The sequence below is a fragment of the Arachis hypogaea genome, chromosome 14, assembly GCF_003086295.3.
Source record: "Arachis hypogaea cultivar Tifrunner chromosome 14, arahy.Tifrunner.gnm2.J5K5, whole genome shotgun sequence".
Lineage (NCBI taxonomy): Eukaryota > Viridiplantae > Streptophyta > Magnoliopsida > Fabales > Fabaceae > Arachis > Arachis hypogaea.
The window spans coordinates 86824228-86839214 of record NC_092049.1 but is presented as its reverse complement, the minus strand read 5'-3'; the positions used below and the strand labels follow the sequence as shown (position 1 = coordinate 86839214).

The 14987-nt window shown below is 39.1% G+C and overlaps 1 non-coding gene across 1 annotated transcript; it reads left to right on the top strand.

The window, feature by feature from the left end:
- The first annotated feature begins 4042 nt into the window (after positions 1–4042).
- Positions 4043–4150, top strand: LOC112746646 (small nucleolar RNA R71). Its single transcript, XR_003174517.1, has one exon. It is a non-coding gene; the product is annotated as a small nucleolar RNA R71 (small nucleolar RNA).
- Positions 4151–14987: the final 10837 nt, after the last annotated feature.

Sequence of the window (14987 nt, the reverse complement as noted above, 5' to 3'; positions counted from 1 at the left end):
ACTTTGAGTGCAGAGAGGTCAGAATCCAACAACATCAGGAGTCCTTCTTCAACCTCTGAATCTGATTTTTGCTCAAGTCCCTCAATTTCAGCCAGAAAATACCTGAAATCACAGAAAAACACACAAACTCGTAGTAAAGTCCAGAAATTTGAATTTAACATAAAAACTAATAAAAACATCCCTAAAAGTAACTAGATCCTACTAAAAACATACTAAAAACAATGCCAAAAAGCGTATAAATTATCCGCTCATCACAACACCAAACTTAAATTGTTGCTTCTCCCCAAGCAACTGAAAATCAAATAGGATAAAAAGAAGAGAATATACTATAAATTCCAAACTATCAATGAAACATAGCTCCAATCAGATGAGCGGGACTTGTAGCTTTTTGTCTCTTGAATAGTTTTGGCATCTCACTTTATCCATTGAAGTTCAAAATGATTGGCATCTATAGGAACTCAGAGTTCAGATAGTGTTATTGATTCTCCTAGTTCAGTGTATTGATCTTTGAACACAGCTACTTTATGAGTCTTGGCCGTGGCCCTAAGCACTTTGTTTTCCAGTATTACCACCGGATACATAAATGTCACAGACACATAATTGGGTGAAGCTTTTCAGATTGTGACTCAGCTTTGCTAAAGTCCCCAATTAGAGGTGTCCAGGGTTCTTAAGCACGCACTTTTTTTTTTTTTGCTTTGGACCATGACTTTAACCGCTCAGTCTCAAGTTTTCACTTGACACCTTCACGCCACAAGCACATGGTTAGGGACAGCTTGGTTTAGCCGCTTAGGCCAGGATTTTATTCCTTTAGGCCCTCCTATCCACTGATGCTCAAAGCCTTGGGATCCTTTTTATTACCCTTGCCTTTTGGTTTTATGGGTTACTGGCTTTTTGCTCTTGCCTTTTAGTTTTAAGAGCTTTTGGCTTTTTCTGCTTGCTTTTGCTCTCTTTTTTTTTCTGCAAGCTTTATTTTTTTTTGCTGCTTTTTCTTGCTTCAAGAATCATTTTTATGATTTTTCAGATGATCAAATAACATGTCTCCTTGTCATCATTCTTTCAAGAGCCAACATATTTAACATTCTAAAACACCAACTTCAAAAGACATATGCACTGTTCAAGCATACATTCAGAAACAAAAAGTATTGTCACCACATCAATATAATTAAACTAATTTCAAGGATAAATTCGAAACTCATGTACTTCTTGTTCTTTTGAATTAAAACATTTTTCATTTAAGAGAGGTGATGGATTCATATTCACTTACATTAAGGCATAGACACTTAGACATTAATGATCATGTAGTAAGACACAAATATAAATAAACATAAAGCTCAAAAATCGAAAAATAGGAATAAATAGACAAGGAGATTAAGGAATGAGTCCACCTTAGTGAGGATGGCGTCTTTCTCTTCTTGAAGAACCAATGGTGCTTTTGAGCTCCTCTATGTCTCTTCCTTGACTTTGTTGCTCCTCCTTAGTGATTTTTGGTATTTCTATCCTCAGTTGCTCCCAATAATTATGTGGGGAAAATGTATCCCCTGAGGTATCTCAGGGATCTCTTGATTTGCAGTCAAATGTTCTACCACTGAGCTATAGATCCTTTACATTAATCTCTCTATCTCCCATGACTTGGAGGTGAAAGCTTTTGTCTTCCCTTTTCTCTTCTCTCTTCTTTCTTTTTTTTTTTTGAGGTTTCTCTGGCCTTAGGTGCCATCAATGGTTATGGAAAAGCAAAATAAGCAATGCTTTTACCACACCAAACTTAGAATGTTGCTCGCCCTCGAGCAAAAGAAGAAAGAATAGATGAAGAAGAAGATGTGGAAAAAAACTAGGATTATTAGGAGGGAAGGTGGGGATCCTGTGGGGTCCACAGATCCTGAGATGATCCTGTGAGGTCCACAGATCTTGAGGTGTCAAGGATTTACATCCCTGCACCAATTAGGCATGTAAAATGCCTTTGCATGCAATTCTGGCGTTTAAACGCCGAACTGATGCTTGTTCTTGGCGTTCAACGCCCAGATGCAGCATATTTCTAGCGTTGAACGCCAGCTTCATGCTTGTTTCTGGCGTTCAGTGCCAGCTCCATGCTCTGTTCTGGCGTTGAATGCCAGACAGATGCTCCTTACTGGCGTTTGAACGCCAGTGAACTCCTCCTCTAGGGTGTGCTGTTTTTTTATGCTGTTTTTGATTTTTCTTCAATTTTTTCAGTTGTTTTTGTGACTCCACATGATCATGAACCTATGAAGACATATAACTAATAAAAAATATAATTAGATAAATAAAAATTGGGTTGCCTCCCAACAAGCGCTTCTTTAATGTCAATAGCTTGACAGTGGGCTCTCATGGAGCCTCACAGATGTTCAGAGCATTGCTGAGACTCCCCAACACCAAACTTAAAGTTTGGATATGGGAGTTCAACACCAAACTTAGAATTTGGTTGTGGCCTCCCAACACCAAACTTAGAGTTTGACTGTGGGGGCTCTAGTTGACTCTATTTTGAGAGAAGCTTACTGTGCCTCTTTCCCATGTTTACAGAAGGATGTCCTTGAGTTTTAAACTCAAGGGAGTCCTCATTCAATTGAAGGACTAATTCACCTCTGTCAACATCAATCACAGCTCTTGCTGTGGCTAGGAAGGGTCTTCCAAGGATGATGGATTCATCCTCATCCTTCCTAGTATCTAGGATTATGAAATCAGCAGGGATGTAAAGGCCTTCAACCTTTACTAATATGTCCTCTACTTGTCCATAAGCCTGTTTTGTAGAATTGTCTGCCATCTCTAATGAGATTTTAGCAGCTTGTACCTCAAAGATTCCCAGTTTCTCCATTACAGAGAGTAGCATGAGGTTTATTCCTGACCCAAGATCACATAGAGCTTTCTCAAAGGTCATGGTGCCTATGGTACAAGGTATTAGGAACTTTCCAGGATCCTGTTTCTTCTGAAGCAATCTCAGTTGATCCAATGCATTTAGTTCATTGGTGAATAGGGGAGGTTCATCTCCCCAAGTCTCATTACCAAATAAATTGGCATTCAGCTTCATGATTGCACCAAGGAACTTGGCAACTTGCTCTTTAGTAACATCCTCATTCTCTTCAGAAGAGGAATACTCATCAGAGCTCATGAATGGCATAAGGAGGTTTAATGGAATCTCTATGGTCTCTAGTTGAGTCTCAGATTCCTTTGGTTCCTCAGAGGGAAACTCCTTATTGATCACTGGATGCCCCAGGAGGTCTTCCTCCTTGGGATTCATGTCCTCTCCTTCTTCCTTGGATTCGGCCATGATGGTCATTTCAATGGCCTTGCACTCTCCTTTTAGATTTTCTTCTGTATTGCTTGGGAGAGTACTAGGTGGGATTTCAGTGACTCTTTTACTCAGCTAGCCCACTTGTGCTTCTAAATTTCTAATGGAGGACCTTGTTTCATTCATGAAACTCACAGTGGCCTTAGATAGATCAGAGACTAAGTTTGCTAAATTAGAAGTATTTTGTTCAAAGTTCTCTGTCTGTTGCTAAGTGGATGATAGAAAAGGCTTGCTATTGCTAAACCTGTTTCTTCCACCATTATTAAAGCCTTGTTGAGGCTTTTGTTGATCCTTCCATGAGAGATTTGGGTGATTTCTCCATGAGGGATTATAGGTGTTTCCATATGGTTCACCCATGTAATTTACCTCTGCTATTGCAGGGTTCTCAGGATCATAAGCTTCTTTTTCAGAAGATGCCTCTTGAGTACTGTTGGATGCAGCTTGTAATCCATTCAGACTCTGAGAAATCATGTTGACTTGCTGAGTCAATATTTTATTCTGAGCCAATATGGCATTCAGAGTATCAATTTCGAGAACTCCCTTCTTCTGAGGCGTCCCATTACTCATAGGATTCCTCTCAGAAGTGTACATGAACTGGTTATTAGCAACCATGTCAATGAGTTCTTGAGCTTCTGCAGCCGTTTTCTTTAGGTGAATGGATCCACCTGTAGAAGTATCCAATGACATCTTAGCTAATTCAGACAGACCATCATAGAATATATCCAGAATGGTCCATTCTGAAAGCATGTCAGAAGGACACTTTTTGGTCAATTGCTTGTATCTCTCCCAAGCTTCATAGAGGGATTCACCTTCTTTCTGTCTGAAGGTTTGAACATCCACTCTAAGCTTGCTCAGCTTTTGAGGAGGAAAGAACTTGGCTAAGAAAGCCGTGACCAGCTTATCCTAAGAGTTTAGGCTATCTTTGGGTTGGGAGTCCAACCACACTCTAGCTCTGTCTCTTACAGCAAAAGGGAAAAGCATGAGCCTGTAGACTTTAGGATCTACTCCATTAGTCTTAACAGTATCACAGATCTGCAAGAATTCAGTTAAGAACTGAAAAAGATCTTCAGATGGAAGTCCATGAAACTTGCAGTTTTGCTGCATCAGAGAAACTAATTGAGGCTTTAGCTCAAAATTGTTTGCTCCAATGGCAGGAATTGAGATGCTTCTTCCATGTAAATTGGAATTAGGTGCAGTGAAGTCACCAAGCATTCTCCTTGTATTATTATTATTTTCGGCTGCCATCTCCTCTTCTTGTTCGAAAATTTCTGAAAGGTGCTTGCTGGATTGTTGTAATTTAGCTTCTCTTAGTTTCCTCTTCAGAGTCCTTTCAGGTTCTGGATCTGCTTCAACAAGAATATTCTTGTCCTTGCTCCTGCTCATATGAAAAAGAGGGAACAGAAAAATAATAATAATAGGATCCTTTTTACCACAGTATAGAGGTTCCCTTATGTGAGTAAAAGAAAAGAAGAAGAGAAAATCTGAACTCAGAGAGAGAGAGGGTTCGGATTTTTGGTGAGTGAGGGAGAGTAGAGATGTGAGATGAAGAGAAGTGTTAGTAGATGAATAAATAAATAGAAGGAGATGAGAGAGAAAGAGAATTCTCGAAAATTATTTTTGAAAAATAGTTAGTGATTTTCGAAAATTAAAAGAAGAAATAAATTAAAATTGAATTTTGAAACAATTAGTTAATTAAAAAGAATTTTTGAAAAAGAGGGAGATATTTTCGAAAATTAGAGAGAGAGTGTTAGTTAGGTAGTTTTGAAAAAGATAAGAAGAAAACAAAAAGTTAGTTAGTTAGTTGAAACAAATTTGAAAATTAATTTTGAAAAGATAAGAAGATAAGAAGTTAGAAGGGATATTTTAAAATCAAATTTTTGGAAAAGATATGTTAAAAAGATATGATTAAAAAGTTATGATTTTGAAAAGGGATAAAAAGATATTTTTGAAAAGATATGATTGAAATTAGTTTTGAAAAAGATTTGATTTTTAAAATCACAATTAATGACTTGATTCACAAGATATGATTCTAGAACTTAAAGTTTGAATCTTTCTTAACAAGTAAGTAACAAACTTGAAATTTTTGAATCAAAATATTAATTGTTGATAATATTTTCGAAAATTATGAGATAAAATAAAAAAATATTTTTGAAAAATATTTTTATAATTTTCGAAAATAAATAAAAAAATAAAAAAAATTTGATTTTTGAAAAAGATTTTGACAAAGATAAGATTTTTAAATTGAAAATTTGATTTGACTCATAAGAAACAACTAAATTTTAAAAATTTTTGAAAAAGTCAATCCAAAATTTTAAATTAACCTAAGCTTTCACCTAACACATATATATATTCTATATAACTTTAAATTTCATACCTAGCTACCCAAAATTTTCCTTTCACATTCCATACTCATGCATCACCCTTTATTTTAATTTTATCATATATGCATTGATCTTTGAATTTTAACTTAGCATTGGGGTAATTTTGTTCCCTTATTTATTTATTGAATATTTTTTTTTGAACATGAAAATAAACACAGCTTATCAATGCACATAGATTTTTAATTTTTTTTTATAGTTTCACATGAGTAGGTACCCAAATTTTCATTATATTATCATGACACATTCTCTTATTATCTTTTGTTCCCACAATCTTCCCATACTCAATTAACACACAATTCTATCTTAAGCTAACCAAAGATTCAATTGGGATATATAATTGTTTTTTTGCTTAAGGTTAGTGATGTGGTAAAATACAGAACAAATGGGATTTAAAGGTTCAAAGTGGCTAACAAAGGTAACTTAAGGGGTAGGCTTAATTGGGATAAGTGAGCTAAACAAATAATGGCCTCAATCATATGCAAGCATATAAATATATTAAACATTGGACATATAGGATGAAACAAAATATAGATTACAATCATAGAAAAGTAAACACACAAGAATAAAATATTTATGGTTAAATAATGTAACCATGTAACTAAGCTCAAATCTTACGGGTTGTGTGTTCTTAGCTTTTTAAACTATGTTCCAAATAAAACTTCAAGCAAATTTAACATAAAAGTTTTGATTAAAATTAGTGAAATTTTGTTCTAAAAAAAATAGGGTCTTAGAAGAAACTTATTATCTTTTCAATCAAGTAGAACATGCATGCAACTAACCTATTACTATGTAATTTATCCTATTCTACAAAAGAAAAACTAACTAAATATCCTATTTTATTGGTGTTAAGGAAGAGAAATTACCTCCGGAAGTCAGGTACTAACCGACCTCCCCACACTTAAGGCTTTGCACCGTCTTCGGTACCATCTGTCCGGAATAAAGGGGGGCTGGTAGCAGTATCTCCACAGTCGGCACCGTCATGGCTCCCTGTCCTGGTAAAGGAAGTGGAGTCTGTGAGTAGCTCATTGAGGTATTTGAATCGGTGCTGGTTGCGGCGCCCTCGTAGCTTCGCTCTCTGGTTTCTGCCGGTCCAACCTTTCAAGTATCTGATGGAGAAGTTGGGTTGTTGTGGGTGCTTGTGGTGTTGAAGGAGGAATGTCTTCAGCCAGTTCAGTAGGTTGGCTTGTAGTGGCTGTTGGAGGTCTGATATATTTTCCATTAGGGACGTATTGATCATCCCGTGGAAGCATGGCTTTGGTGTCCCCAGCTCTGTAGGAGACTCCGGCTGCTGAGACGAGATCTGAAACCAAGGCAGGAAAAGGTAAGTTGCCCGCAATTTATATGTGTCCCATTGCATTCCGGATGTGTCTTGGTAAGTTTAGGTGCTGGTCTGTAAGGATACACCAGAGTAAAACAGCCATGTCTGCAGTGAAGGAGGACTCGTGAGTGCTCGGAAAGACATAATGGACATGATCTATGCCTGATGCACAGAAACTTATCTCTCAACAAATTTCCTTCGGCAAGTATACCGAATTGTCATCAAGTAAAAACTCACAATAGAGTGAGGTCGAATCCCACATGGATTGATTGGTCAAGCAACTTCAATTAGAGGAATGTTCTAGTTGAGCTAAGCAGAATTTGAGTTGAGATTTGCAGGAAATTAAATGGTGGAAAAGTAAATAACAGAAAATATAATTGCTGGAAATAAAGAGCAGAATGTAAATGGCGGAAAGTAAATTGCAGAATCTTAAATGGGGAATTGGGAAGATGAGCATAAAAGTAAATGGCAAAAATTAAAGAGAATGGGTAAGATCAGAAATGGGGGATTCATCGGGCTCAGGAGATGTTGTATTCTCCGGATCAAGTTCATTTTCATCTCTTCCACAATCAATGCATTCATGGATCTCCTTGGCAATCTTAAGTGATTGAATTCCAATTCCTTGGTAATTCAATCTCTCAAATGTTGATCAATAGCCAATTCCTTGGTCTAATTGCTCATGAGAAGAGATGAAGTATGGTCACTGATTATACCACATGTATTCCCAAATCAAAGTATTAGTAGGATTATATGTCACTATATCCATCCAAACCCCAATTTGGTCCAACATGAGAAAGCATTTCTAGCATGATCTCTTCATTCCTCTTCCAAGGTTCCGAAGAGATCCAAGTATGAATAGCTTCATTTCCAAGACAACTACCCAATTGGATGAAGATTGAAAGCTTTCTAGTAAAATCAAGAGAAAAGAAAGAAGAAGAATAATGAAAACTATTATTGATCCATCAAATTACAACAGAGCTCCCTAACCCAATGAAAGTGGTTTAGTTGTTCATAGCTCTGAGAATGGAAAGCATAGATGAAAAGTACATTCTGAAAATAAAACTAGAAGTTGCAGAGAAAGTAAAATATACAGAGTGTAGTTCTCCAAAAAATGCCAAAAAGCTCCCTCACTAGTTCAAAACTACTCCTATATATACTACTCTTCTGATCTTCTAGTTAGCTCTTCAAGTCTTGGATATAGGCCTTTGATCTTGAGTTGAAACAGTTATAGTCTTCAGTGGGCTCAGCTTTGCTTGCAGAAAAAGTGTGAGTTAGGCATGGACATTAGTTAGGACGTTAGTGGTGTTAACGTTAAGTGAAAATGTGGGTTCGAGAACGTTAGTGACGATCACCTTTTTCACTAGCGTTCCAAACCAAAATGGTCCACGTTAACTTCAACATTAGTGGCACTAACGTGACCACTAACGTTGCCTCTTGGTCCTTCACAAACGTTATTGGCATTCACCTTTCCGAATAACATTGCTAATTGCCTCTTTTTCCCCACGTTAGGGTTCACGTTAGTCTAACTAACGTGACCCTTAACGTGGGCACGCCTAAGCTTCGAGAGCATTAGTGACACTTACTTTTGTCACTAACGCTTCAAATGCCCCTTCTTCCCACGTTAGTGGCTCACGTTAATTGCATTATCGTGACCACTAATGTGGTGGTAATTGCCATCTCCAACGTTAGTGACAAAGGTGAGTGTCACTAACGTTGGCCTATCATTTCTTTCCTCCACATTAGCTTCCACGTTAATGTAATTAACGTGGCAACTAACGTGGGCAATATTGGCTTAGTCTAACGTTAGTGACAAAGGTGAGTGTCACTAACGTTGGCGATTCTTTGCTCCTCCCACGTTAAAGTTCATGTTAGTGTAATTAACGTGACTCTTAACGTGGCCAATTGCACCCTTTTGGAACGTTAGTGATATTCACCTTTACCACTAACGTTGGAGCTTCCCTTTTCTTTCACGTTAGCTTCCACGTTAATGTAATTAACGTGGCCACTAACGTGGGCTATGATGGCTTTCGAAGGCGTTATTGGTGATCACTTTTTCTATTAACGTTGCAAGCTAGCTCCCATTCCACGTTAGTGGTTACGTTAGTTAGACTAACGTGGCTACTAACGTGGCTATTCTTTGCTTTCTTTGTCCTGAAATCAAGCAAATAAAGTGCATCAAAGCTTGGTTCTAAATCATGAGATCATGCATCATCCATTTTATCATTCAATCCATGCATAATTCTCATGAAATCATGTAAAGTTCACAATGTTTGCTTGAATCAAGATGTAAGTGAATATCTACCCAAAACTTGCTTATTTACTAAGAAAATGCATGAAACTACCCTAAAATAGTAAAGAAAAGGTCAGTGGAACTGGCCAAAATGCCCTGGCATCAGTGCCCATACTCGAGCTTCCAGGGTAAGTGCTGAAGCCGATATCCCTTTGGGTCCAGATCGATGGTATCCGTAGATCCATCTGCTGCCAGGTTGTGCGATAACTCTGAGAACGGCGTCCCAGTCAAATTGGTATGTCTGGCGCTTGAGTGAGGCTTCTTTGAATGCGTCCAGTTCTTCTGGAGTTGGGGGGAGATCAAAAGCTCGTTGAATGGCCTCTTCTGTAATGGGGATTTGCTTCTGACGGACATAGACAGACTGCAGGGTTGGCAAGTGAAAATTAGAGTAGAACTCGACTACCTATGAGAGATTAACCTATCGTGGCTGTCTTTGTAGGAACCCCCAGTGTCTTTGTTCGATTCGACGCTCAACAAATTTAGCAATACGGGTCGGGAGGATAAGCAGGTATTCATTGTTGAAATTCCTTGCTGCCAGGATGGGGAACATCTGCTCACAGTAGTGGTTGGGAAATCGCACAGTGTCCTTTGCTGGGAAGGCTTTCTCTTTTTCATCGACCTTTATAATCCTCTTAATTTATTTTGTTGAGGGCTTAACTGCAGTTGAAAATGGCTCTGCTACTAATGCTCTTTTTGTTCCTCTTCTTGCTGGTGGTTTGGGAGTAGCTTTCTCTTTTTCTTTCTTGGTGGCCATCCTGAAAGGGAAAGAGTAAGAATGTTAAAACTTCAAGGGTTAGAGCAAGAAAGAGAACGGGAAAGGTGGTAATCAATGCACATTAAAGATGAATGATGTTAACACATGGTCATGACTACATGTGAAAAATCATCAATGGAAATATAGCAAGTGCATATGATGACAATTAAATGCAAGGTGTTTAGTGGCATGCCGGCAAAGGCATGAGTAGCATAGATCAAGCATTCAATGTCCAAGTTAGATTACCAAGTCTGTCAAACTAGCAATGTGTTTGTAATAATAATTATATTAAATTAATAAAATATAAAAAGGGTTTTGTGAAAAGCAAGCATTTAGAGTAGTAGATTAAAAGAAATCTAAAAATAGTGTACAATGCCATACGGGCATTTTCACAAACACATAGCATGCATGTTAACTAAGGTATTGAAAGTATTGGATTGAACATGCAAGAACCCTTAAAAAAATAATATATAATTGTTAAATAATTTCTTAACAATCCACAAGCAAATCATAAGAAACAATGACCCAAATAAATTTCCAACACCAATAAAAAAGGAAAAGAAAGAAAAAGAAAACAAGGATAATAAAAGGAAAAAGAAAAAGAAAAGTAGAAGAAAACATAAAAACAAGAAGAAGAATAGACAAGTAAGGAGGGAAGAAGAAAAGAAAAACCTTGATAATGATAGTGAGAGAGAGAAAGTAGAAAGTGAGAAAGAAGGAAGAAGGAAGAAAGGGGGAAAGAAGAAATAAGAAGGAAAAAGAAAAAGTAGGATTTGGGGAAGAGAAATATAAGATATTTTGGCAGATGTGGATATGTTGTGCGGCGCAAGAGACGCGGACGCGTGGGGTACGCGTTCGCGCGAATGGCGCTTAGATGAACAGACGCGGATGCGTCGGTCATGCGGACGCGTGACATGATCTGCGCTAGTGGCGCGAGGGTAGCCTCGCGCTCGCGCAAGTCTCTGTTCGAAACTCATTGTTGCTAAATTCCAGGGTGACGCGTTCGCATGGTTGATGCGATCGTGTGAATGGCCAAGATTGGAAAATGATGCGGGCGCGTGGGGCACGCGTCCGCGTGGTAGGGCTTGTGCATCTAGCACCATTCCAGCCCCACTCTATCACAACTTGCTGCCATGCACCCTTTCTTACGTCGATTTTCAGGGCACGCCTTCGCGTGGGAGGCATTTTTCCCACATGACGCAGACGCGTCAACGACGCGGTTGCGTGGGTCAAATTGTGCCAAAGGCACGCCTCCAGCCACGCTCTCGCGTGACTTTCTGTTCGATTTCTTTTTCTTCCTTACGCACCTGTGACGCGAGCGCGTCAGTGACGCTGTCGCGTGGGTTTTTTTTTTATACAATATACAAATGAAGATGCAAACTATATGTGCTAAGAATGAGAAGAGTTATTGACAAAGAAAACTAAGAAAAAAGAAAGAAACGATCATACCATGGTGGGTTGTCTCCCACCCAGCACTTTGCTTTAACGTCCTTAAGTTGGACGCTCCACTAGCTCAGTCTGCTGCTGTTGTTGGATCCTCCAAGAGGAAGATCTCTAGCTCCTTGTTTTTCTTCATCTTCTCACCATGATATAGCTTTAAGCGATGTCCATTAACTTTGATAAATTCAGAGCTTGAAGGATGACTCAGGTGGAAAACTCTGTATGGCTCGGCCTTCTCTACTCTATATGGACCTTCCCATCTTGATCTCAACTTGCCTGGCATGAGCCTCAGTCTAGAGTTGTAAAGGAGGACTAAGTCCCCAGGTTGGAACTCTCTCCTCTTGATGTGCTTATCATGCACAGCCTTCATCTTTTCCTTGTACAGCCTTGAGTTCTCATAAGCTTCTAGGTGAAGGCTTTCTAATTCTTGCAGTTGCAACTTCCTTTCAGCTTCGGCTTTCTCAAATCCCATGTTGCACTCCTTCACTGCCCAAAAGGCTTTGTGCTCTACCTCAACTGGGAGGTGACAGGCTTTTCCATAAACCAAGTGGAAGGGACTCATCCCAATGGGTGTCTTGTATGCCGTTCTGTATGCCCAGAGTGCATCTTGTAGTCTGGTGCTCCAGTTTCTTCTATGAGGTTTGACTATCTTCTGCAATATACGCTTTATCTCTCTGTTAGACACTTTGGCTTGCCCATTAGTCTGGGAATGGTAGGCTGTTGCCACTTTATGAATTATCCCATGCTTCTTCAGTAATCCTGTTAGTCTCCTGTTACAAAAATGGGTGCCTTGATCGCTCACGATTGCTCGTGGTGATCCAAAGCGACAAATAATATGGTTTCTAACAAAGGAAACAACAGTGTTAGCGTCATCAGTGAGGGTAGGAATTGCTTCCACCCATTTAGAAACGTAGTCTACAACTAACAATATATAAAAATAACCATTAGAATTTGGAAATAGACCCATGAAGTCAATGCCCCAAACATAAAAAATTTCACAGAAAAGCATAATCTGTTGAGGCATCTCATCCCTCTTGGATATATTACCAAACCTTTGGCATGGAGAACAAGATTTACAAAATTCAGCAGCGTCTTTAAAAAGAGTAGGCCACCAGAATCCACAGTCTAAAATTTTTCTAGCTGTTCTTTGAGGGCCAAAATGTCCTCCACTCTCAGATGAGTGGCAGGCCTCTAAAATGGACTGGAATTCTGATTGAGGCACACACTGTCTAATTACCTAGTCAGTGCCACATCTCCATAAATATGGGTCATCCCATATATAATATTTGGACTCACTTTTCATCTTGTCTCTTTGATGCTTAGTAAAGTTTGGAGGAAAAGTGCCGCTGACTAGATAATTAGCTACAGGTGCATACCAAAGGACTACTTCAGATACTGCTTGTAAGTTGTTGAACGGGAAATTATCATTTATAGGAGTGGCGATATCCTTAATGTGCTCAAGGCGACTCAATTGGTCTGCCACTTGATTCTGGTCACCACTCGTATCCTTAATTTCTAAATCAAATTCTTGTAGTAGTAGTATCCAACGTATAAGCCTCGGTTTGGACTCCTTTTTAGCTAATAAATACTTTAGAGCTGCGTGGTCTGAGTACACTACTACTTTAGTACCAAGTAAATAGGCTCAGAATTTATCCTGAGCGAACATAATAGCTAAGAGCTCTTTTTCAGTAGTAGTGTAATTAGACTGAGCAGCGTCTAAAGTTTTAGACGCATAAGCAATGACGAAAGGGTCCTTACCTTCGCGTTGAGCCAGCGCTGCTCCTACTGCATGATTGGAAGCATCGCACATGATTTCAAATGGATGGCTCCAGTCTGGTCCTCTCACAATTGGAGCTTGAGTTAGGGCGGTCTTCAGCTTATCAAACGCTTGTTTGCAATCCTCACTGAACTCGAACTCAATATCTTTCTGTAGTAGTCTGGATAAGGGTAGTGCTACCTTACTGAAGTCCTTAATGAATCTCCGGTAAAAACCTGCATGGCCAAGGAATGAACAGACTGACAGGCGATCAAGCATCTGATCAATGAATGGCAAGGGGTAATGATCCTTACGAGTGGCTTGGTTGAGACGCCTATAGTCAATGCAAACTCTCCATAAATTCTACACTCTAGTTGTCAGAAGCTCCCCATGTTCATTTCTTACTGTTGTGATTCCAAACTTCTTGGGCACCACTTGTACTGGACTGACCCATTCGCTATCTGAGATGGGGTAAATGATATCTGCTTCAAGTAGCCTGGTCACTTCTTTCTTGACAACTTCTAAGATGGTGGGATTCAATCTTCTTTGAGGTTGATGGATAGGCCTTGCTCCCTCTTCTAAGAATATTCTGTGCTCACAAACTTGAGGGTTGATGCCTACTATATCCGCTAGGCTCCATCCAATTGCTTTCTTGTGTTTTCTCAGCACACTGAGTAGCTGTTCTTCTTGTTGAGAAGTGAGTTCCCTTGCAATGATAACTAGAAACTTCTGCTTGTCCTCAAGATAAGCATACTTGAGGTGTGGAGGGAGGGGCTTTAATTCTAATTTCTGCTCATGGCCAGGCTCTGGATCATCCGGAGCTGGTGATAGTGGCAAAGTGCTCTCATTGTCTTCAGAAAGTGTCCCCACACTTGGACCTTTCCCTATGTACTTCTCTTCTAATTCTTCCTGGTGAACTTCAGCTACAGTTTCATCAATAATATCACACTGGAAGATAGAATGATCTTCCGGAGGATGCTTCATCGCTTCATTTAAGCTGAACTTCACTGCTCTGCCATCTATCTCAAAGGAGTAAGTTCCTGAGAATGCATCCAGCTTGAACTTTGAAGTCTTCAAGAATGGTCTTCCAAGTAGGATTGATGATGGCCTTCCTGAGTCATTAGGGGGCATTTCCAGGATATAGAAGTCAATGGAAAATGTGAGCCCCTTAATGCTCACTAATACATCTTTAGCAATTCCAACCACTGTAATAATGCGTTTATCTGCTAACACAAAACGAGCTGCCATCTTTTTTAAGGGAGGGAGCCTCAAAGTATCATATATAGACAAAGACATTATACTAACACACACTCCTAAATCACACATGCAGTCAGAAAATATCACACCTCCAATGGTACAGTTAACCATACATGGGCCTGGATCACTACACTTTTCAGGTATACCTCCCATTAAAGCAGATATAGAACTACCTAAAGGAATAGTTTCTAATTCATTAATTTTGTCTTTATGTATACATAAATCTTTTAGAAACTTTGCGTATTTAGGTACTTGCTGAATAACATCAAAAAGGGAAACAGTTACCTCAACCTTTTTGAATATTTCTACCATTTTGGGATCAAGTTCCATCTGCTTTCTGGGCTTCCTTGCAATTTGTGGAAATGGAATAGGGAGGGCATTTTCTGCAGCGTCTGCATCCTTTGGTGCTTCTTTCTGTGGTTGAGATTCTTCTTCTTCAACCATGTTTTGTACGTCTTTTTCCTCTTCAGCATCTTCTACCTCCACCACC